Raw genomic sequence first — 22,405 nt, 5'->3', positions numbered from 1 at the left:
TGTTCGGACGATTATATTGAGTGAAGAAAAAATGATGGAATGTGCAGAAAGTGTAAATTAATTGAGTGAAATGCCATGCTCCATAACCTGCTTTTGCAATCCATGACGGCAAAGTCTACAAGGGTCCTTTTTTCGGCAATTACGTACATAGTTTGCTGTTTCCGTTTTGGGCGATTTGCCAACATTACAAAATATTAATATAAATCTATACTCATAAGTGTGTGCGTGTGTCCGTCCGTCCTCCACAACTTCAAAACTATAAAACCTAGCAGCCTGAAACTTTGCATGCATACTAAGAAAACTCCAAGGAAGTGCAAGAGTGAAAATTTGGTGTTTGAGTTAATTAAAACATCCCTTTTGAAGATAATTAATGGCCTTATTTAATTACATCATTCATCAAGTGATCCTCAGCCACCTTGCTGTCTGGGGTCTTAAGGCGTTTCCTAGGTAACCTTGCTGGGGTCTGAAGCCGCCATGTTTTTTTGGCCTGGATAGAAGCTCCAGTAAGAAGGATGTAATGGCCTGGATGAAAGAAAAAAATCTCGATTTGGAAAACATGTTGAAACAACATATCACTTTCACAAGCGAGCACGGGAAATGCAAATTATAAGATATTCCATTTCTTTGGGAATTTGGATGATTTAAATCCGATTTCCAGTCATAATTTTGAAATTACTTGATGAAATTTAATGATGTTGGCACCCAAATTGTCAGATGATGCTGCAGACGTTGTGCTACTATTTTCAGACAATTTTCTATCGAAATATTGTAAAATACACCAAAAATGTGGAAAAAATGTAGAAGTAGAAAACCTAGTTGAAAGGCCAAGGGCATGTTACAAAAAACAATTCTCGAGAGTATAAAATATCGTGAATCATGCGGTGATGAACAGTATCCGGAGATATTAAGACTTGGTGCTGATGCAGACATTGACATACAAGTGTCAAAATCTGCAACATGGCACAGAGCCTGTTTCCAAGATGCAGTCCATAAGAAACCATGTGCTGCAGCAAAAAATTCTCCTGCCAAAGTTACTCAAAAACAGCAGTCAAAGTGCATCAGATAACAGTGTGTTTACTCATTCAAAATCAGAGTCCTACGACAAAACTGTGTGTTTCTTCTGTGAATGCAAAGGGTCTATGAGGGACACTTTACGTGATGTTTAAACTAAACGAGCAGGAAACGATTTAAGAACTGCGGTTGAAAAGAGTTCCAATGACGAACTCAAAGTAAATTTTTTTCATGGCCATCGATCCAAATGATGCTCGCACAATAGACACAGTATGGGTGCTGGACTAACCATGTTACAAATGTTCTTCACAAGTCCATTTATGAGCCAGATGCAACTGTAAAAAAAAAATGTAACAGATGAAGTAGCTGCAGAAATTTCGTTTTAGTGCTTATTGCAAAGTGCTCTGCTGGATGGACAAATACTGACCATGGGAACTGTGCACGAGGCTTTGATAACCATTACATCACATAATAATGTGACAAACCCTGACTATAGACGCGGAGACTTGAAATTCTTAATGAACTAGGATTCCTGAAGTGGAGTTCCACAGACCCAAACAAGTGAACAAACCTGATCATGTGAGCATTAAACAAACAAGACACACATTGAGCATTAAACAAACAAGAGATTCTGCAATTCAGATGGCAGGAGATAATGAAACGGACGTAGATAGTTACGTGAAGTTGTTATGTGATGCAACAGTCGTGCTCAGAAAAGCCATTGATAAATGTAAAAAGTAGAAGTTTACTGGTTCTTTTGCCCACCAATGAAAGTCATGTGCCAAATGAGTTGCACAGTTTCTTCAGATGGGTACTGCAAGGTCCAGCCACCACACTCTTCACAGAAGCAAAATCTGCAGAAGTGAAGAAGCATGTTGCAAGCTTGGCTCAAAGTACAATGATGATGGATATGACTAATCGACAGGTGAAAAACACTTGATCACAAACTGTCAGGTACAGAAATGAAATGCCACAACAGTTGGCTGTTGGACAAGCAGTTCGACAAGCATATCGCAGCAAAAAAGTTATCAAGCTTCTGCATGGATTTGGACTGTCTGTGTGTTACAGCCATCTTCTCAAGTGAGACACACACATAGCAAACAGTGTTATTGAGGAAATGGTGCTGAATGATGGAATGTACTCTTCCAAGCTTGTTAAATGGAAGGCATATCTTTTTTACAAGAGACAATGTGGACTTTTTATTTTTTTTTGTATACCTTGTCGAGGCTCAGATGAGAGCTAACACAATGCACAGCAAGGGGGCATGAGACAAGAGGGGCGGGAGAGGGAAGGACAAAACAGTGGGGAATAGAGACATTATGAGATCTGTGGAAGGGAGATGGATGGGGCGGGGAAAACGGGGAATACAAGATTGACATTACAGGGACTTTCAGGAAGGAAAGCAGGGAATTTGTAGGAGGTGGGTTTGGTGTGGATTCACGGGGGTAGAAAAGATCGAGGATTTGGATGGGGGACAATAAGAGGTGGTGGTGAAAAGCTGTTTTGAAGGCCTGGAGGGAAGAATGGGATTGAATAGAGTGTAGGAGTTTATTACAAAGGTGGGGGAAAAAGAGGAATGAAAGAGTGAAGATGAGCAGAGATTCATGATTTTGTAGTTTTACCAGAAGGGGGTTGTTGGCGGACATTGAGTGCCCTGCGGAAATATGGTGGGGACAAACCACAGACAGAGCACTGGGGGTGAGACTGGAGAGGAGATGGTAGAAGACAGAAATACCACCGACCTGCCTGCGGTGAGAGAGTGAGGGGCCCAAAGTCTCAGCCTCATCGCGGGAGATGCCAATGATCCGAAATGCCTTGGTTTCTACAGCGTGAAGCCGAGAAAGGAGGGAGGCAGGGGCACCAGCCCAGAGGGGAGAGCAGTACTCCATCAGGCTGCGGACGAAAGCTTTGTATGTGGTCAGGAGCTCAGGTGGGCCAAGGAAGGACTTTGCACGATGGAGGAATTCCCAGTTGGCGACTGGTTTTGGAGGCCAGGTTTGAAATGTGGCTTTCCCAGGAGAGATCATTGCAGATAGTGAGACCCAGAAGCTTGAAAGAAAGGACTTTTCCAGAGGATTGTTGAGAAAGTAGATGGGGGAGGGGGGGGGTTCCAAACGGTCCTTTCAGAGAGACATAGTGAGAGTGTGAGATTTGTCCGGATTGAAAGACATGTTCCACGTTTTGGACCAGTTTGTGATTTTACCCAGATCTGCAGTGAGTGAAAAAGCTGCTGCTTGCCGGTCTGAGGGATGACAGATGGTACAGCAGAGGGTGGAGTCATCAGAAAAGAGATAAACAGGATTTCATCATTGATGAAAACCAGAAAAATAACAGGACCCAAATGCTACCTTATTTTTTTTTTTTTTTTTTGGTATACCTTGGTCAAGGCTCGTATGAGAGCTAACACACAACTCACAGCAAGGAGGCCAGGCCTCAAGGCCAGGTACCTTGAGGAACTCCAGCCTGGACAGGAAGAGGGGATGAATGAACTCCATTTAGGGCCACACATTGACTGCGACAGGAGAGGAAGTCTGCGAACCATGAGTGGAGATGGCCTTGGATGACATAGGAAGAGAGTTTGGTGAGCAGGGCAGGGTGCCAGACTGTGCCAAAAGCACGTGATATATCCAGGGATACCGCTCGGATTTCATGTCTGGCATTGAGGACCTCCATCCATTGGGGGGAGAGCAGAAGCAGCATATCCAGGGGAGAGTGACCTGGTCTGAAACCAAATTGATGATCAGAAATCAAGCCATTGGAGGAAAGGAAGGATTTAATGTCTGAAGCGATGATGGATTACATAACCTTGCTGATGATTGGCAGAAGGCTGATTGGTCTGTAGTTGCAGTGATCTGTTTTTGCAGGGATCCAAGCAGATGGCAGATGACCTTGAGCGAATGAGAGAGTGAAGAGAACAGAAAGAGGGTGAGCAAAAGCAGGAGAGCAGGTTTTTGGGACACGTGCGCTGATGCCATCTGGACCAGTTGCAGAATCTGAGTCGAGGTTTGACAGCAACCTCTCCACTGTGTCAGGAGAAAAGAACACGGAGTTAAGGGACAGTTGGGTGCGACTGGGTAAGGTGGGTAGAGAAAGTGACGGGTTTTGGACACAAGATTTAGCTGCAAACACCGAGTTTAGGCATTCAGCCTTTTCACGTGCGGTATCAGCAGTGAGGCCATTTGAGGTAAGGGAGGGAATCGAGGGGAACATACACCAGAAACAGATTTGATTAGACGCCACCAGGATTTTGAGGAGGGAGAGAGGTTTGAGAGTTCAGACTTGAGCTGAGAAAGGTGTTGTTTTCTGGCTCTCCTGAGGGTAGATACACACTTGTTCTGAGCTTAATGGAAGGAACTGAGATTGCCCTCAGTTTGGTTTGCTTTCCATGAGGCAAAGGCAAGTTGTTTCAGGACAACTGCCTCACCACAAGCTTCAGTGAACCAAGGGCAGGAGGAAGGGTAGGACAACTGAAGACGAGAGGGGATCAATCTGTGCATGAGGGAGAGCAAGTTTCTTTGAAAGAATTCCCAGGATGAGTTGATGTTGGAGAAAGTAGTGATAGGAGACCAGTCTATAAGTTTGAGGGCTGCTTGGGGACCCTGGCAGTCGGCTTGAGTGAAATGCCAGACTCGACGGCAGTGAGGTGGTTCTCTAATAATAGCCAGAGAGATGTCCACTTTGACAAGCACGTGGTCAGAAGATCCGATTGGAGCGGAGAAAGAGCAGCAGATATTTTCAGGGAAATTTGTCAAAATCAGATCCAGAAGAGATCAGATCGAAAATCAGATCCAGTACCATTGATTGAGATCCGATTCGGGAAATTGACCAATTAAGTCAGTCCCAATGAGTCGCATAAAGCTTTTGCTGACTTGCCATGACAGGTGAGAGAGGTACCCACACCTAACCAACTGGCATGATGACAATTGAAGTCACCACATATGAGGAAGAGAGGGTTTGGATGAGAAGATAGAAGTTGGTCCATGTTTTCGGACAGTGAGGTGTAAATGGAGTCATCACTGTTTGGTGGACGGTACAGTACACATATAAACATGACGTGGGAGTGGAGGGAAGCCGTAGCCAGAGGTATTCCTGGGGGCGTGGGGGAGTGAGGGCAGTGCATGGAGAGTGAGGAATAGAGTCTTTGATGAAGAGAGCAACACCTCCACCAGGACGAGGGTCAGGTCTATCATACCGGATGAGGGAGTAACCAGGGAGAGATACTTGGGAGTCAGAGACTTCTTGAGGGAGGAAAGTTTCTATTTGGCAGATTACGTGTCGTTTGTCAGTGGCAACCTGTATGGAAAGATCTGTAAGGTTTGAGTGAAAGCCCCGGATATTTGAGGTTCACAATGTTAATGAGGAGAGAGGGGAAGAGGCTTTGGGTGCAGGGGGTGGGGGGTAGGGTAGGACAAGGGAGGAGGGAAGGAGGTAAGGAGAGTTGTTGAAAGACTGTAGGGTGGGGGGGGGGTTGCAGAAGAGCTATGGGAGGGGGATGGATGAGGAGGAGAAAAGGCTCTGTGGTGTTGGGTTGAGGTACACTGGGGAGTAATGAGAGAGGGGGGAAGAAGGCAGTTGAGGAGTTGAGGAGGTGGAGTGATGAGACGGAGGAGGGAGGGCAGGGGAAGGAGGCAGCTTTGTAGATGTGAGCAGGGGCAACTTTGAGAAGGGTGAGTGTGGGGAGGGGGTGGGTGAATGGAGGGAGAAGGGTGAGTCAGGAGAGTTGAGGGAGAAATGTGACGGGGGGGGGGGAGTTTTTGAGAAAGGTGAGGGAAGCTTGGAGGGAGAAGAGTGTGATGATTCCTTTGAGAGGAAGGGGGTGAGAAGGGTGAATTGTCACTGAAGTTGGAAAAAAAGGATCATTGATGGAAAATGAACAAACATAGCAAACTGGGTTTTTTAATCTTTAGTTCTGAAATGCGACTGAAGACATTTCTTGATGGATGCAATAAAGGCGAATTAAGAGAATGGAGAGAAGAAACATTGTACCAGTTGGACTTTTTCGACAAGGGATGAAGGAAAGGTAAAATTGAGAGCAGTCTGTTTAAATAGAAGAGTAGTGAATTATGATGCAGTAATGAGGACCACATGTGTGAAAAAGGAAGATGAAGCATTATAAGAGACCATTTATTATTATTATTATTATTATTATTATTATTATTATTATTATTATTATTTGATAAAGATTGCATAAAGATTGCATCAGTTTAGGTAAAGGAAAGGTTGAAGAAAAAAATCGTGACGTGAATGGTGAATTTGGATCAGTAAACGCAGAGGGTAGAACAGATCCAGCAGAAGCACGTGGTTACGGGAAGTGTTTAGTTAAAAGTGAATTCATTAATTTATTATATATATATATATATATATATATATATATATATATATATATATATATATATATATATATATAAATATTTTTTTTTTTTTTTTAATAAGGATTGCGTAAGATTCGGAAAAGGAAAGGTTGAAGTAAAATTGTGGAGGTGTAAGGTGAATTTGGATCTGTAAATGCAGAGTGAAGCTGATGGATCGATGGAAAGTACCAGGAAGATGGTCGCAGGAGTTGTATAGTTAGAAAGGATACAAGGAAAATTATTATTTTTTGATGGATTTTTGAAGATTAGGTAAGATAAGGGAATGGAAGGTTGTAGGAAGAAATCGTGAAGGTAATGGCGAGAGTGGGTCAGCTCAAATATAAGGAAGATGGTGTGCTGGCAGAAGGAGGAGGAGGAGGAGGAGGAGGAGGAGGAGGAGGAGGAGGAGGAGGAGGAGGAAGAAGAAGGGTCACTACTCATGGGTATGGAGAGAGAAAGGGGTGTTTTTTTGTTATTAAAAAAAAAAATTAAGGCAAGAAACAGAGGATGTAGTTGGGAGGGATAGATGGGGTGGTGGGAAAAGTGGGGAAAGTAGGAATTGATAGTAATAAGGAGAGAATACAAATAAAAACGATCAAACACTTAGAGAGGAAGGATGGGTAGGCCTCAAGGAACCCGATCAGACAAGGTCGACGAAAACTCACAAAATAGCACGATTTTTGAAGCAAAACCGAACTAGGAACAAACAGCAAACATGTAGGTGAGAAAATATACAGTTAAACTGTGACATATAACAACCGGAAACTTAACTTTGAGAAAGTCAGCAGAAACCCCTGAGAGAAGCAGCCATTTCCTCAAACCTGGAACCAGAAGTCTGAACCGGAAGCCATTATAATTGTAATTGTAATCATAATTGTAGCTGCAACCAAAAAAAAGGAACTATCTTGATGGGCAGGAACTGGCTGGGAAGCCGAGATTGAATTGGTCAGAAATCAAACAGTTGCAGTATGATGGGGAACAAGGGTAAAAGCCTGGGGCAAGCCTGATAATGGAATACAAGGATTTGTTTAATATTTGAATAGGACATATCAAGGGTATGAAGGCTAAGCTATGCATCAGTGAAGGAGGAAGGCTGAAGTTCGTGAAGGCTAGACCTGTACCTTTTGCATTGAAAGCCAAACTGGAGGCAGAATTTGACAGTTTAGAGTCTGAAGGAATAATCGAGAAAAGCAATTTTTCAGAATGGGCATCTCCTGTGGTTCCTTTTCTGAAAGGTGATGGTTCGCTTAGAATATTTGGGGATTAGAAGTCAACATTCAATCAATTAGCAGTCATGGATCAGTAACCAATCCTAAGGTTGATGACCTGTTGGATGTAATGAGCAGTGGTCAGACATGGTCCAAGTTGGACCGAACGGCTGCTTATCAACAGCTGGAGTGAGAAGAGGGCTCGAAGGACTTGCTGTCAGTTGCCTATATACACTGATAAAACAAAGGTATGAGTCAGAAGAGCATGTTGCATACTTGGAAAAAGATCGCCCATAGAGCAGGTACTCTGCTCGTGGTTGCAAAGTACCCACATGGTGGCCATTTTGAATGACGTCATTTATACAGTTTTGGGTGATCTGGGAAAGTGTCATCCACCCAGGTGATGATCCTGAACATATTACCATCACATTTGGGCAGTTGCTTTGCTTGCAACAAAGAAATGCCATCTAACAAAAATTTCATCTTTCCATGGCTGACGAATACATGAATTGGGGTCATGCTGAACCTCTGCAGCAAGTCTGGATGTAATCAGCGCATAATTGTAGGAGGAGTAGCATGACTACCAAACACACAAACACCGATCCATGAATGAAAGTAAGAATACCAGTCTCCGTGAATGACCCGATGGAACTCACCCCACTCCTCACCGGTGCACCACTCAGCAATTATGCAATCTCCCCGCTCCAGCCAAGTCTATGCCTTTAGCCATTTCGAAAGAACAATGTAAACAATATCCGAGAAACTGAGACACTGTCAACTGCTTTTCATAGCAAATGGATTTGAATAACGGAATGGCGAATGGCATGATAATAATGATGATGCAGAAGTCGACATACGTTGGTAGAACGAACATAAACAGACGTTTCATGAACGATTTTCACAGCAGCAGAACTCTCAATTGTCTTATTTTTCCAAAGAGTAAGAGCGAGGGAGGTGGCTTGATGAGCGAAGAAAATCTGCCTGTTGGAGGTCTATGGGGTTGGAAGGACGTTGGGGGACCAAGGACCAATTTAAACACCAATCACTGATTACCGCAGATAGAAATCACATGTGCACGTGTTCAAGTAAGGAGCGAAGGGGTTGAGGCTTACACGCACACACACACACACACACACATGGCTGAGTAATGTACAGTGAGGCCACAATGTATTGTCACCCCTTTGTAAAAATGGTGACATTGCCTTTTATCATATTAGCTGACAACACTGAAGGGTAATAAATGGTATAACCACAAACATTTGCAGTACTCTTACTTTTTTACACATTTTACATCATATGATGCAAGCCTTAAATATCCAGTGGGGAACATTTTCCAAAGTATTTGTGGAGTGATGCGATTAAAAGGAAGTCTTACTGCTCGTTTAAGGTCATCGGTGGTTTCGTAGAGCAGCAGCTGTGCAACAATCTCTTTTATGAAGCCCGAAAGGGATTCATGGCAGAATCGTTGCTGGAAGTCGTGGGCACCTCTTCCATTGTTTTCCCTATTTGTGGACATTCCATCGATCCATTGGGACCGTACTCTGTACGGAGTGTCGGTGCTGCCGAAGCAGTTTCCTGTGCTATTGGAGACACTCCTGGACTGGTCGCCACTCCAACGCAGGATACTCGAATGGCTCAATCATCCCAGCGAGCTGGTACTCATTTTGCCAACCCCGGAAAGATGACAGTCTGAGTCAACCCCACCTTGTATTAATTCGCCAGCCGAGCGGAATTTGAACTCGGGATCCGAGGATCCCAAGCCCACCACTGTGGACGTTAGTGAACCCAGAAACTGACAACAATCCGTTGTTCAATGGTGTAACTGCTTGTGTGCTATCATCAGGCATGGTTACGGTTCACTCAGTCTGAACACAAAGGCAATGTCACAATTCTTTAAAATTGGTGACAAGACATTGTGGCCAACCGGTAGATAAATTTTCTGTGTGAAACGCTGAAAAATGTAAATGCATAACATATACAACAAGAAGCGACAGTGAGATGTGAGCACATTACCTAGTGCGTGAGACCTGACAAATCTGCAGCACTCCGTGTTAATGCCATTGGTTCAGCCTCACTTGGACTGCATTGTGCCCTGAGCCTGCCAGCTTCAATGAAAAGCAAGCCCACCAGATGATGTCACAACGTCAGTCCCATTACCAGATGATGTCACAACGTCAGTACCATCACCAGATGATGTCACAACCTCAGTAACCATCACCAGATGATGTCACAACCTCAGTAACCATCACCAGATGATGTCACAACCTCAGTACCATCACCAGATGATGTCACAACTACAGTACCATCACCAGATGATGTCACGACCTCAGTACCATCACCAGATGATGTCACAACATCAGTAACCATCACCAGATGATGTCACAACGTCAGTACCATCACCAGATGATGTCACAACCTCAGTAACCATCACCAGATGATGTTAGAACCTCAGTACCATCACCAGATGATGTCACAACCTCAGTACCATCACCAGATGATGTCACAACCTCAGTACCATCACCAGATGATGTCACAACCTCAGTACCATCACCAGATGATGTCACAACGTCAGTACCATCACCAGATGATGTCACAACCTCAGTAACCATCACCAGATGATGTCACAACCTCAGTACCATCACCAGATGATGTCACAACGTCAGTACCATCACCAGATGATGTCACAACCTCAGTACCATCACTAGATGATGTCACAACGTCAGTACCATCACGAGATGATGTCACAAACTCAGTACCATCACCAGATGATGTCACAACGTCAGTCCCATTACTAGATGATGTCACAACGTCAGTACCATCACCAGATGATGTCACAACCTCAGTAACCATCACCAGATGATGTCACAACCTCAGTACCATCACCAGATGATGTCACAACCTCAGTACCATCACCAGATGATGTCACAACCTCAGTACCATCACCAGATGATGTCACAACGTCAGTACCATCACCAGATGATGTCACAACCTCAGTACCATCACCAGATGATGTCACAACGTCAGTACCATCACCAGATGATGTCACAAACTCAGTACCATCACCAGATGATGTCATAAAGTCAGTCCCATCACCAGATGATGTCACAACCTCAGTACCATCACCAGATGATGTCACAACTACAGTACCATCACCAGATGATGTCACAACCTCCGTACAATCACCAGATGATGTCACAACCTCAGTACCATTACCAGATGATGTCACAACCGCAGTACCATCACCAGATGATGTCACAACCTCAGTAACATCACCAGATGATGTCACAACGTCAGTCCCATTACCAGATGATGTCACAACGTCAGTACCATCACCAGATGATGTCACAACCTCAGTACCATCACCAGATGATGTCACAACCTCAGTACCATCACCAGATGATGTCACAACGTCAGTACCATCACCAGATGATGTCACAACGTCAGTACCATCACCAGATGATGTCACAACGTCAGTACCATCACCAGATGATGTCACAAACTCAGTACCATCACCAGATGATGTAATAAAGTCAGTCCCATCACCAGATGATGTCACAACCTCAGTACCATCACCAGATGATGTCACAACTACAGTACCATCACCAGATGATGTCACAACCTCCGTACCATCACCAGATGATGTCACAACCTCAGTACCATTACCAGATGATGTCACAACCGCAGTACCATCACCAGATGATGTCACAACGTCAGTCCCATTACCAGATGATGTCACAACGTCAGTACCATCACCAGATGATGTCACAACCTCAGTAACCATCACCAGATGATGTTACAACCTCAGTACCATCACCAGATGATATCACAACCTCAGTAACCATCACCAGATGATGTCACAACCTCAGTACCATCACCAGATGATGTCACAACCTCAGTACCATCACCAGATGATGTCACAACCTCAGTACCATCACCAGATGATGTCACAACGTCAGTCCCATTACCAGATGATGTCACAACGTCAGTACCATCACCAGATGATGTCACAACCTCAGTAACCATCACCAGATGATGTCACAACCTCAGTACCATCACCAGATGATGTCACAACGTCAGTCCCATTACCAGATGATGTCACAACGTCAGTACCATCACCAGATGATGTCACAACCTCAGTAACCATCACCAGATGATGTCACAACCTCAGTACCATCACCAGATGATGTCACAACCTCAGTACCATTACCATATGATGTCACAACCTCAGTACCATCACCAGATGATGTCACAACCTCAGTACCATCACCAGATGATGTCACAACCACAGTACCATCACCAGATGACGTCACAACCTCAGTACCATCACCAGATGATGTCAAAACCTCAGTACCATCACCAGATGATGTCACAACGTCAGTACCATCACCAGATGATGTCATAACGTCAGTACCATCACCAGATGATGTCATAACCTCAGTCCCATCACCAGATGATGTCACAAACTCAGTACCATCACCAGATGATGTCATAAAGTCAGTCCCATCACCAGATGATGTCACAACCTCAGTACCATCAGCAAATAATGTCACAACTACAGTACCATCACCAGATGATGTCACAATCTCAGTCCCATCACCAGATGATGTCACAAACTCAGTACCATCACCAGATGATGTCATAAAGTCAGTCCCATCACCAGATGATGTCACAACCTCAGTACCATCACCAAATGATGTCACAACTACAGTACCATCACCAGATGATGTCACAACCTCAGTACCATCACCAGATGATGTCACAACCACAGTACCATCACCAGATGATGTCACAACCTCAGTACCATCACCAGATAATGTCACAACCACAGTTCCATCACCAGATGACGTCACAACCTCAGTACCATCACCAGATGATGTCACAACGTCAGTACCATCACCAGATGATGTCACAACCTCAGTACCATCATCAGATGATGTCACAACATCAGTACCATCACCAGATGATGTCACAACGTCAGTACCATCACCAGATGATGTCACAACCTCAGTCCCATCACCAGATGATGTCACAAACTCAGTACCATCACCAGATGATGTGATAAAGTCAGTCCCATCACCAAATGATGTCACAACCTCAGTACCATCACCAAATGATGTCACAACTACAGTACCATCACCAGATGATGTCACAACCTCACTCCCATCACCAGATGATGTCAGAAACTCAGTACCATCACCAGATGATGTCATAAAGTCAGTCCCATCACCAGATGATGTCACAACCTCAGTACCATCACCAAATGATGTCACAACTACAGTACCATCACCAGATGATGTCACAACCTCAGTACCATCACCAGATGATGTCACAACCACAGTACCATCACCAGATGATGTCACAACCTCAGTACCATCACCAGATGATGTCACAACCATAGTTCCATCACCAGATGACGTCACAACCTCAGTACCATCACCAGATGATGTCACAACCTCATTACCATCACCAGATGATGTCACAACGTCAGTACCATCACAAGATGATGTCACAACGTCAGTACCATCACCAGATGATGTCACAACCTCAGTCCCATCACCAGATGATGTCACAAACTCAGTACCATCACCAGATGATGTCATAAAGTCAGTCCCATCACCAGATGATGTCACAACCTCCGTACCATCACCAGATGATGTCACAACTACAGTACCATCACCAGATGATGTCACAACCTCAGTACCATCACCAGATGATGTCACAACCTCAGTACCATTACCAGATGATGTCACAACCTCAGTACCATCACCAGATGATGTCACAAACTCAGTACCATAACCAGATGATGTCACAACCTCAGTAACCATCACCAGATGCTTGTGTATTATTTAAGGCGAGGGGATGAACGACAATTCTGCCAATGTTACATTCTCAAAAAAAGTAAATACTCCTCCTTAACTAAGTCCTTTAGCTTGTTTACTGTTGCATAATGCTGTGGATCAATCTTTGCATCAAGAGCTTGTTTCATCCCTCTCGGGATTGGCATAAAATGAATAAATAGGCTTCCCGCAGTGGAAGATGTGAGGCCTGCTATAAATGAAAGCCTGACAATCTGCATCCTGTGTCTGGGTTTTCAGGTGAAATGGCAATCTGTGGCGCTTTTTAAACGAGTGCATTTGTTGCACTCACAGCAAATCTGCCAGCCTCGCCGAGAGAGCCAGTCCGAGCTGTCCACCGAATCGATTTGGGATAATTTGAGAAGTGATGGACGGATTATCGTAATTTGGCGGCGCTGCAGAGCCACCAGGCTTGGTTAGAAAACCTTTTCTGCTAATCATCCCACCGACCAGATGCTCAGTGGCTCGGAGTGTGGGCACCACACACGCATACTCCCATGACGTTGATTTTGTTTTTGTTTTTGCTTGAATTTTGTAAGGTTGTCCACTTGAGAGGTTAAACTATTGGCATCTGGAAAATTGTAAAAATCTGGTAATTTGTAGACATCCGATAATTTATTAAAAATATATATATTTATTGTTGTGTGAGCAACCAGCTAGGGAATTTAGCAGTGTGGTTCAAGCCAAAAATGTTGCGGCTAACTACATTGGCATGACTAACACATGGAGCAACACCGGTCGAGGAGACCCAAGTCAAACTTGTGTGAAGTTGATGGCACGCCGCAACAAATCCCCACGCTTCTCACCTAAACGAGAGTTGAAAGATGGCAAACCGTTCCACCAAAGAATAACAAAATCAATTTTTTAGTTAAAATTTGTTTTTTTTACCTGTTTTAACCCCTGTGACCAAAAGTCCCGACCACGTGGCATGAATTGGGGGGGGGGGGAGAAGGGTCAAATGCAAAAAAATTGATGACAAAAGCTCAATTGGTAAAAATGTTTTGGCTTGAACAGACACACTGAAACTCAATCTATCTTCTACACTAATAAAAGTGTGTGTGTGTGTGTGTGTGTGTGTGTGTGTGTGTGTGTGTGTGTGTGTGTCCTCCATAACTGAAGAACCTTGAAAGGTAGTGGCCCAAAACTTTGCATGCATACAAAAGGAACTCCAATGGAGTGCATGAATGAAAACAGGGAATTTTGGTACATTTATACACCCCTTTTGAAGATAATTAATGGGATCAGGTCAGGTCAGGTATGGGAGCATGCACCAGAGCAGTGTGTCGCTGCATCTGCTTTCCACTCCAGGGGCCTCCATCTGGCCATTCCCCAGGCAGATGCCTGGCCCATCCCCATCTCCTTGAGATGCTGATCAACCTGCTGCATCCATGAGGCACGTGGTCAGCCCCTTGGCCTCCTCCACTCACGAGGCTCCCTCGCTGAGAGAATCTGGTGAGCAGGATCAGCGTCAGGAAAACGAGCCACATGTCCATACAGCCGCAGCCGATGCTCACGGACTATGCAGGTAACAAATCTCATTCGAGTCTCTCTCAGCAACCACTCGTTGGACACAAAGTCCGACCAGCGATAGCCAAGGATTCTCCGAAGAGACCTGGTACCAAAGGAATTAAGTCTCTGTCTCAGATCTCTGCTCAGAGTCCAAGTCTCACAACCATAGAGCAAGACTGGAAGCACCAAGACCTGAAGACAACGACTTTTGTCTTCCCGCACAGGTGCCGGCAGCGCCACACCCCATGATCCAGTGAATCCATGACTCCCGAGGTCCGACCCAGACATCTGGTGACCTCTGGCTCACAGCCAGCAGAGACATGAATATCACTGCCAAGGTAAGTGAATCTCTCCGTGACCTCAACATCCTCACCACAAACAGGTATCGACAGGATAGCAGCATCCAAGGTGTCATCGAAAGCCTGGATCTGAGTTTTGACCCAAGAAACCCATAATCCCGGCAGCTCGGACTCCTCATTCAGCACCCCGAGGACCCCCAGAAGGATATCTAGAGTCTCCGCATCATCGGCGAAATCAAGGTCAGAGATCTTGACATTCCAAAACGATCCACCGGAACATGATCTCTCTGACATCCTCCCCAGGATCCAGTCCGTACAAGTGCTGAAAAGTGTGCGGGCCAGTACACACCCCTGACAAACTCCAGTAACAACTGGAAATAAGTCGGAGATGGTTTCACCATAACTCACAGCACTCTTAGTACCAGAGCATAGTTCAGACATCAGAAAGATCAGTTTTGGTGGCACCCCACGAAGATGATGGTGGCACCCCACGAAGAGCTCACCACCCTCTGCTCTAATGCAGTACACTGATGGACGGGCTTGAATGACGCAATGCACGAATTCCCCTGTAAGCAGGACGAGAAACACGACCACAGGTGATGCTCTACCCCCTCACAGATTCCTCACACATAGGCCTCCTTGTACACCCTGAGTGCACATACAGTTTTATGCCTCAGCTCCTGATCAGCTCAGCTCTGCCAGTCAGCCAGGTCCTGAGACTCTGGGCAATGCTATCCAGTGTCCCTTCAGAGACAAAATTCTTCTTCACTCTCCAGTGAGTTCCAAGACATCTGCCGGCAACATCAACAACGGTGGTCTTGAAGGAACTCCACAACTCTTCAGGATCCCCCAAAGCACCCAGACCCCTCAAATCTCCACTCAGCCTGTTCGCAAATGCTTCAGCCACTCTCTCATCCTTGAGCTTGCCCACATCCAGCCTCGGCTGGGATGGTACCATTCTCCTGGATTGAAGCTGAAACTTAAGAGTTGCTTCAACAAGGCTGTGGTCGGTATTGAGGAACTGAGCACTCTGGAGACCCTGCAGTTTTGGATCATCCTCCAGTGGCCATCAACGAGCACATGGTCAACCCCCTTTTCCATACCACCAGCATTGGAATACCAAGTCAAGCGATGAGCTTGTGGGTGCTGAAACCATGAACCAGCCACCCGAAGTCCATGACTTCTTGCAAAGTCAAGGAACTTTGTGCCATTCTGGTTCACAGTTCCAGACCCATGGGGATCAACACACATCTCAGAACCATCCCGATCAGTATCAGTCGATGCATTGAAATCCCCCAAGACCAGAAGAGTATCTCGCCCAGGGCATCGATCAACCACAGACTCAAGCGTGGCACAGAATGCGTCCTTCATGGTGAGATCACTCGCCTCAGTCGGAGCATATACAGAGACCAGGGAAATGACACCTAAGGAGTGACGAATCCTTAATCTCATAATATGCTCGTTGACCGGTGTTACCTCAATTATCATTGGAGTCAGCTTATTGGACACAGCTACAGCAACTCCTTGGGTATGGCAACCATCAGACCGACCAGACCAATTAGTAGGTGTAACCACCTGCCATGATCTTGCTGCAATCTGGTCTACGAACCTCAGAGAGAGCTGCAATACCGATGTCCAAACGCTTGAGCTCAGATGATAAGAGAGACAGGTGATCATCCTCTCTTCTGGACAGGACATTCCAGGCACCCACCCAAAGAGACCGCCTCAGGTTAACCCAAGGAGACCGCCATCTGGTGGACGACTCCTCAGCACCACTCCGACACACTCTCCCGCAATCTGACCCGGGAATGTTATCCCGTGGTTTCCCTCCGATCACCAAAGATTGGGGCTCTCGAAGGCTTTTACCCAATCCTATCACAAGTGAGCTGCCCTGTGATGGGAAGTTGCACAGCAGGTACTCCCACGGAGTGGGTTTTCAGATTTTTAATGCTTTTGGAATGTTTTGCTGAATGAAGGGTTTTATGGTGGCTGAAGTGCAATTCCTGCCACCAACCTCATGATAAATAGTATCCAAACTCCAGGAGGACATTCACCGACACAGCTGGGCACTAGATATGGATGGCCATTAGCTCAGAAGGAGCTCCTCCGCCCTTTGATAGGTTTTGTTCTTCATCCTGCTGGGTGTCCATATCGTGCACATTGCACACTGCTCACCAAGAAACTTGGTGGGGAGAGAGTTTAGTTGCCGACAACCCAACCACGGAACAGGTTTGGTTAGTACAGGTTTACATCGGAACTGTAGCAAGTCACAGATCAAATCTGACCTGACAACAGCTCAATTAATGGGATGCTCATCATAAATGAACAAAAAAGCCAAACCAATATGGCGGCATGCCATCTTGGTTAGCCCTCTGTCTCATTGCTGGGGTCTTAAGCCCCCATTTTGTTTTGGGCCTTTTTTCAGGCCTGGTGCAACAAGCTCTATTTGCTCGATATATATATATATATATATATATATATATATATATATATATATATATATATATATATATATATATATATATATATATATATATATATATATATATATATATATCTTCTATCTATCTATCTTCTTCTATATATTACTAAAACTCTCATCTTATATACTGTATATATATATATATATATATATATATATATATATATATATATATATATATATATATATATAAATATATATATATATATATATATATATATATATGTATGTATGTATGTATGTATGTATGTATGTATGTTCCCGAAATACAGCCAAAATGGTACACGAAAGCGCAAACATTTTCGGCCCACATTACTCACCATTCTCCTGTGGTGTGTAGTATTAAGTTTTGTTCAAATCGGGCAACGAAAAAATGATTAAAAAATCAATTCCCGATTCAGTCAAGTACTCTTTGGGAGAATTTGATCAATGCAAACAACCTCAGCGGTATAGTTCGCTGGAGCAATCTCTCTTTTTCTTGAAATGTTTTTTTTTATCAACCGCTGTCACAACGGGAACCCAACGGGCTCACGGGTCGTCCAGCATATACATATACATATACATATACATATACATATACATATACATATATATATATATATATATATATATATATATATATATATATATGTGTGGTGAATTGAGGTGAATTGAGGGACATGACGCGGGATCACATGTTGTGCGTCTCGCGTATAAGGGGAGGTCTCCGCGGCACGGGGTGATTGTCCCCGGGGCATTGCCATTTACATCGGCTGTTCACTTGGTGCTCATTGACTGAAGGTGCTCATTGACTGGTGAGAATGGAGATTATATCGAACTCCGTGCTTACGCGGATTTATTCTGCGATGATTAATTGCACATGTATACGTCACTGCTTATGTACTCCTAGCTGAACCTGTATTCCCCGGTGTGCCCGTAGAAGCGGCTCCAATCAAATGGAATAAAGCCTACACTCTGAAGGTTCTTCTCTCGCTCTCACTTCAATTTATTCCATTTGGTTTTCTCGGCTCTCTCAACCAACGATGGACAAGATCTACAAACCAAAGAGGTTTGACGCAGACCCAAACGCGACTGATGCAGAAATGAAATGGTCGCATTGGTTCTGTTCCTTCTCACACTATCTGACCATCATCGAGGAGGGAGCTGACAAATTTGCCGCTCTCGTGAATCATGTCTCGCCCAGCGTGTACAGGCTCTTCTCGGAGTGCGACACTTACGAAGCAGCGATCGACGTGCTGCAGGCGCTCTACGTGAAGCCCAAGAACGAGGTATACATACGACATCTTCTCAACACACGCAGGAGAGCTGCCGGGGAGACAATCGATCAGTTCCTGCAAGCTCTGAATCAGCTGGGAAAAGACTGCAGCTTCCGGGCCGTAAGCGCCGAGGAACACCAAAAGGAAGCGACACGGGAGGCATTCATCCAAGGACTCAGATCAGCCCACATACGGCAACGCTTACTAGAGAAAGCGCAACCCACTCTTGACAAGGTAGTCGATCAGGCTTGAGCGATGGATACGGCTCAGCAGCAATCTGAGTCATTTGGGACACCGATGCTGCTAATGAACGCTGCTACGATGGGAACCCAAGGAACCCCACTGGCACAGACACAGCCTGACACAGGGGATGGAGAAACACCCGAGGAGCCGGATACACAGGCCACGTCAAACTCCTCAGCTGCTACTCCAACAGCTACTCCGGTTGGTAAATGCTTCTTCTGTGGGTACAAAAGGCACCCTCGTCAAAAATGCCCCGCCAGAGATGCCACATGCATGAATTGCGACAAGAAAGGGCATTATGCCAGGGTAAGTAAATCTACTCTAAGGAGGAATAAACCCACTTCTGCGGCTCTCTACTCGCAAAATAAATTAACTGCAGCCTCCCCGGGGAATCTATCCAAGGCTATCATCAACGTACGAATTAACGGGCATATGGCTGAGGCACTGATTGATACCGGTAGCTCTGAAAGTTTCGTCAACAGCTCGCTAGTAAAGGGCAGGAAATGGATAATCCACCCGACAGACAATACGGTATGCATGGCCGCCACCTCACTACAATCCCGCGTACGAGGGTACTGCAATGTTGAATTGGACGTAAAAGGTTACACGCATCGGGATGTAAGGGTACTGGTGCTTCGTGATTTGTGCGCAGACGTAATTCTGGGTCATAATGTCCTCAAGCAGCACACGAGCGTCGAAATACCCTTTGGAGGAAGCAAGCCTCGTCTAATTTTAAATGCGTTGACCACCGCGGAGGTGACGTCCCCCCAGCTGTTCGCTAACTTGTCGCCGGTCTGCAAACCGATAGCGATCAAATCGCGGCGATATACCACTGCTGACATGAATTTCATCACTTCAGAAATCAAGCGATTACTGGAAGAAGGAATTATAGAACCGAGCGATTCGCCATGGCGCGCACAGGTGTTAGTAACCAGCAGTCAGAACCATAAGAAACGAATGGTTGTCGATTATTCCCAAACGGTCAATCGCTTTACCCAACTCGATGCCTACCCCCTGCCGCGCATAGACGAGATGGTCGAACGCGTGGCCAATTATAAGGTATTCAGCACCATCGACTTGCGAAGCGCCTATCATCAAATTCCCATCCGAGAGGAAGACAAACCTTACACTGCATTCCAGGCAGGGAGGCACCTCTACCAATTCAGGAGAATACCTTTCGGTGTCACGAATGGGGTAGCTTGCTTCCAACGGGTTATGGACGACATCATCTCAGATGAAAACCTCAAAGACACTTTTGTTTACGTGGACAATGTCACAGTGTGCGGTAGGGATCAGGGGGAACATGATATGAATCTGGACAGATTCTTGAGCATTGCTAGAAAATATAATCTGACTCTCAACTACGAGAAATGCGTATTCTCGGCAAGGTCAATTGACCTTCTCGGCTACACGATAGCCGACGGCACAATTAAGCCTGATCCTGAACGATTGCGCCCACTTTGTGAGCTACCCCCTCCTCAGGACCTGCAGACAATGCGCCGGGTGATCGGCATGTTCGCTTACTATGCAAGATGGATTTCGCAATACTCCGAGAAAATACATCCCCTAGTGCATTGCAAAAACTTTCCACCAGATGCCGCTGTTGTAAGAGCTTTCCACAGCCTCAAGGATGATATCAGTAATTCCGTGGTTTTATCGATCGATAGCTCGGTGCCCTTTGTGGTGGAAACCGACGCTTCAGATCACGCGATAGCTGCTACACTTAATCAGTCTGGGCGGCCGGTCGCGTTCTTCTCGAGAACTCTCTCTAGAAGCGAGCAGAGACACTCAGCGATAGAGAAGGAAGCGTACGCCATCGTCGAAGCGCTGCGGAAATGGAGACATTATTTACTGGGAAACCACTTCACGCGCGTTACGGACCAACGATCCGTGGCATTCATGTTTGATGGGAAAAATAACGGGAAAATTAAGAATGAAAAAATTATGAGATGGCGGATAGACCTAGCTTGCTACAGTTACGACATTGTTTACCGGCCCGGGAAGGAAAACCCTGCTGCAGATACCTTCTCTCGGGTCTACAGTTCGGCAACAATCAGTCAGGCTTTGCAAGACCTACACGTGTCTCTCTGCCACCCAGGGGTAACCAGGATGGCACATTTCGTACGCAGACAAAATCTTCCCTATTCTGTTGAAGATATTAAACAAATGAATGCTTCATGCCCTGTTTGTGCTGAACTAAAACCCAGATTCTATGGCGCGGCATCTGGCAGACTGATCAAGGCCACTTCCCCCTTCGAGAGACTAAACATCGCCTTCAAAGGGCCCCTGCCGACCGAGACAGACAACAGATACATATTCACCGTTGTTGATGAGTATTCAAGGTTCCCTTTCGCATTTCCGTGCTCGGATATGACCTCGGGCACTGTCGTGAGATGTCTCTCTGACCTCTTCGCTATGTTTGGGAGACCTTCGTACATACATTCAGACAGAGGGCCGTGTTTCATGTCGGCCGGGCTAAAACAATTCCTACTAGAGCTTGGCATAGCAACTAGTCGAACGACGGGTTACAACCCACAGGGTAACGGGCAGGTGGAACGGTATAACGGGGTTATTTGGAAAGCCGTAACTCTGGCGTTGAAATCAAGAGGACTGGGCCCCGAGCGGTGGGAGGTTACCCTTCCCGACGCTCTGAATTCCATACGCTCTTTGCTCTGCACGTCCACCAATGCAACTCCTCACGAACGAATGTTTACTCACCAGCGACGTTATGTTGACGGTCAAACGGTGCCCAACTGGCTGACCCATCCCGGAACAGTGTTCATGAAACGCCCGGTACGACAAAGCAAGTATGAACCCCTGGTGGAGGGGGTCGAACTCATTGACACTAATCCAGAGTATGCTCATGTCAGGCTCCCGGATGGCAGGGAGACCACTGTGTCGGTTCGCCATCTGGCTCCCTCAGGTACTCCTCCCGCAGGTACACCACCTTTTGGCACTCCTCCTTCTGACATCCCCTCCCCAGGTGTTCCCCCCCCAGGAACTCCACCGGGCGACGGGGCTGCCGCGTTCCACCCGAGAGCGATCGAGGAGTCATCCCCGGCACAAGTCGAGCCTCACCAAGAGGATGGAAGCCTCCCTCAAGTGAAACTGCCATTTACTCCCGGAGAGGTCGACGAATAAGGCCCCCTCGACGACTCAATCTGTAAAGGGGATTATCGGCATTCTCGCTG

The 22,405-nt window shown here is 45.7% G+C and overlaps 1 long non-coding RNA gene across 2 annotated transcripts in view; it reads right to left on the bottom strand.

Annotated features, from left to right (window-relative positions):
- The window catches only part of LOC147013362 (uncharacterized), a 56,740-nt gene that overhangs the window by 30,208 nt on the left and 4,127 nt on the right, over positions 1-22,405 (bottom strand). For both annotated transcript variants that reach the window (XR_015051295.1, XR_015051296.1), the window contains exon 2: positions 1,777-1,865. This is a non-coding gene — a long non-coding RNA (uncharacterized LOC147013362). The remainder of the gene's footprint in view (positions 1-1,776; positions 1,866-22,405) is intronic.

This window comes from Eptatretus burgeri, chromosome 14, assembly GCF_056783735.1.
Source record: "Eptatretus burgeri isolate ZD-2024b chromosome 14, Ebu_testis_v1, whole genome shotgun sequence".
In the NCBI taxonomy this organism is placed as follows: Eukaryota; Metazoa; Chordata; class Myxini; order Myxiniformes; family Myxinidae; genus Eptatretus; species Eptatretus burgeri.
Note: the sequence above shows the minus strand (reverse complement) of the source record. Positions and strands in the feature narration are given on the sequence as shown.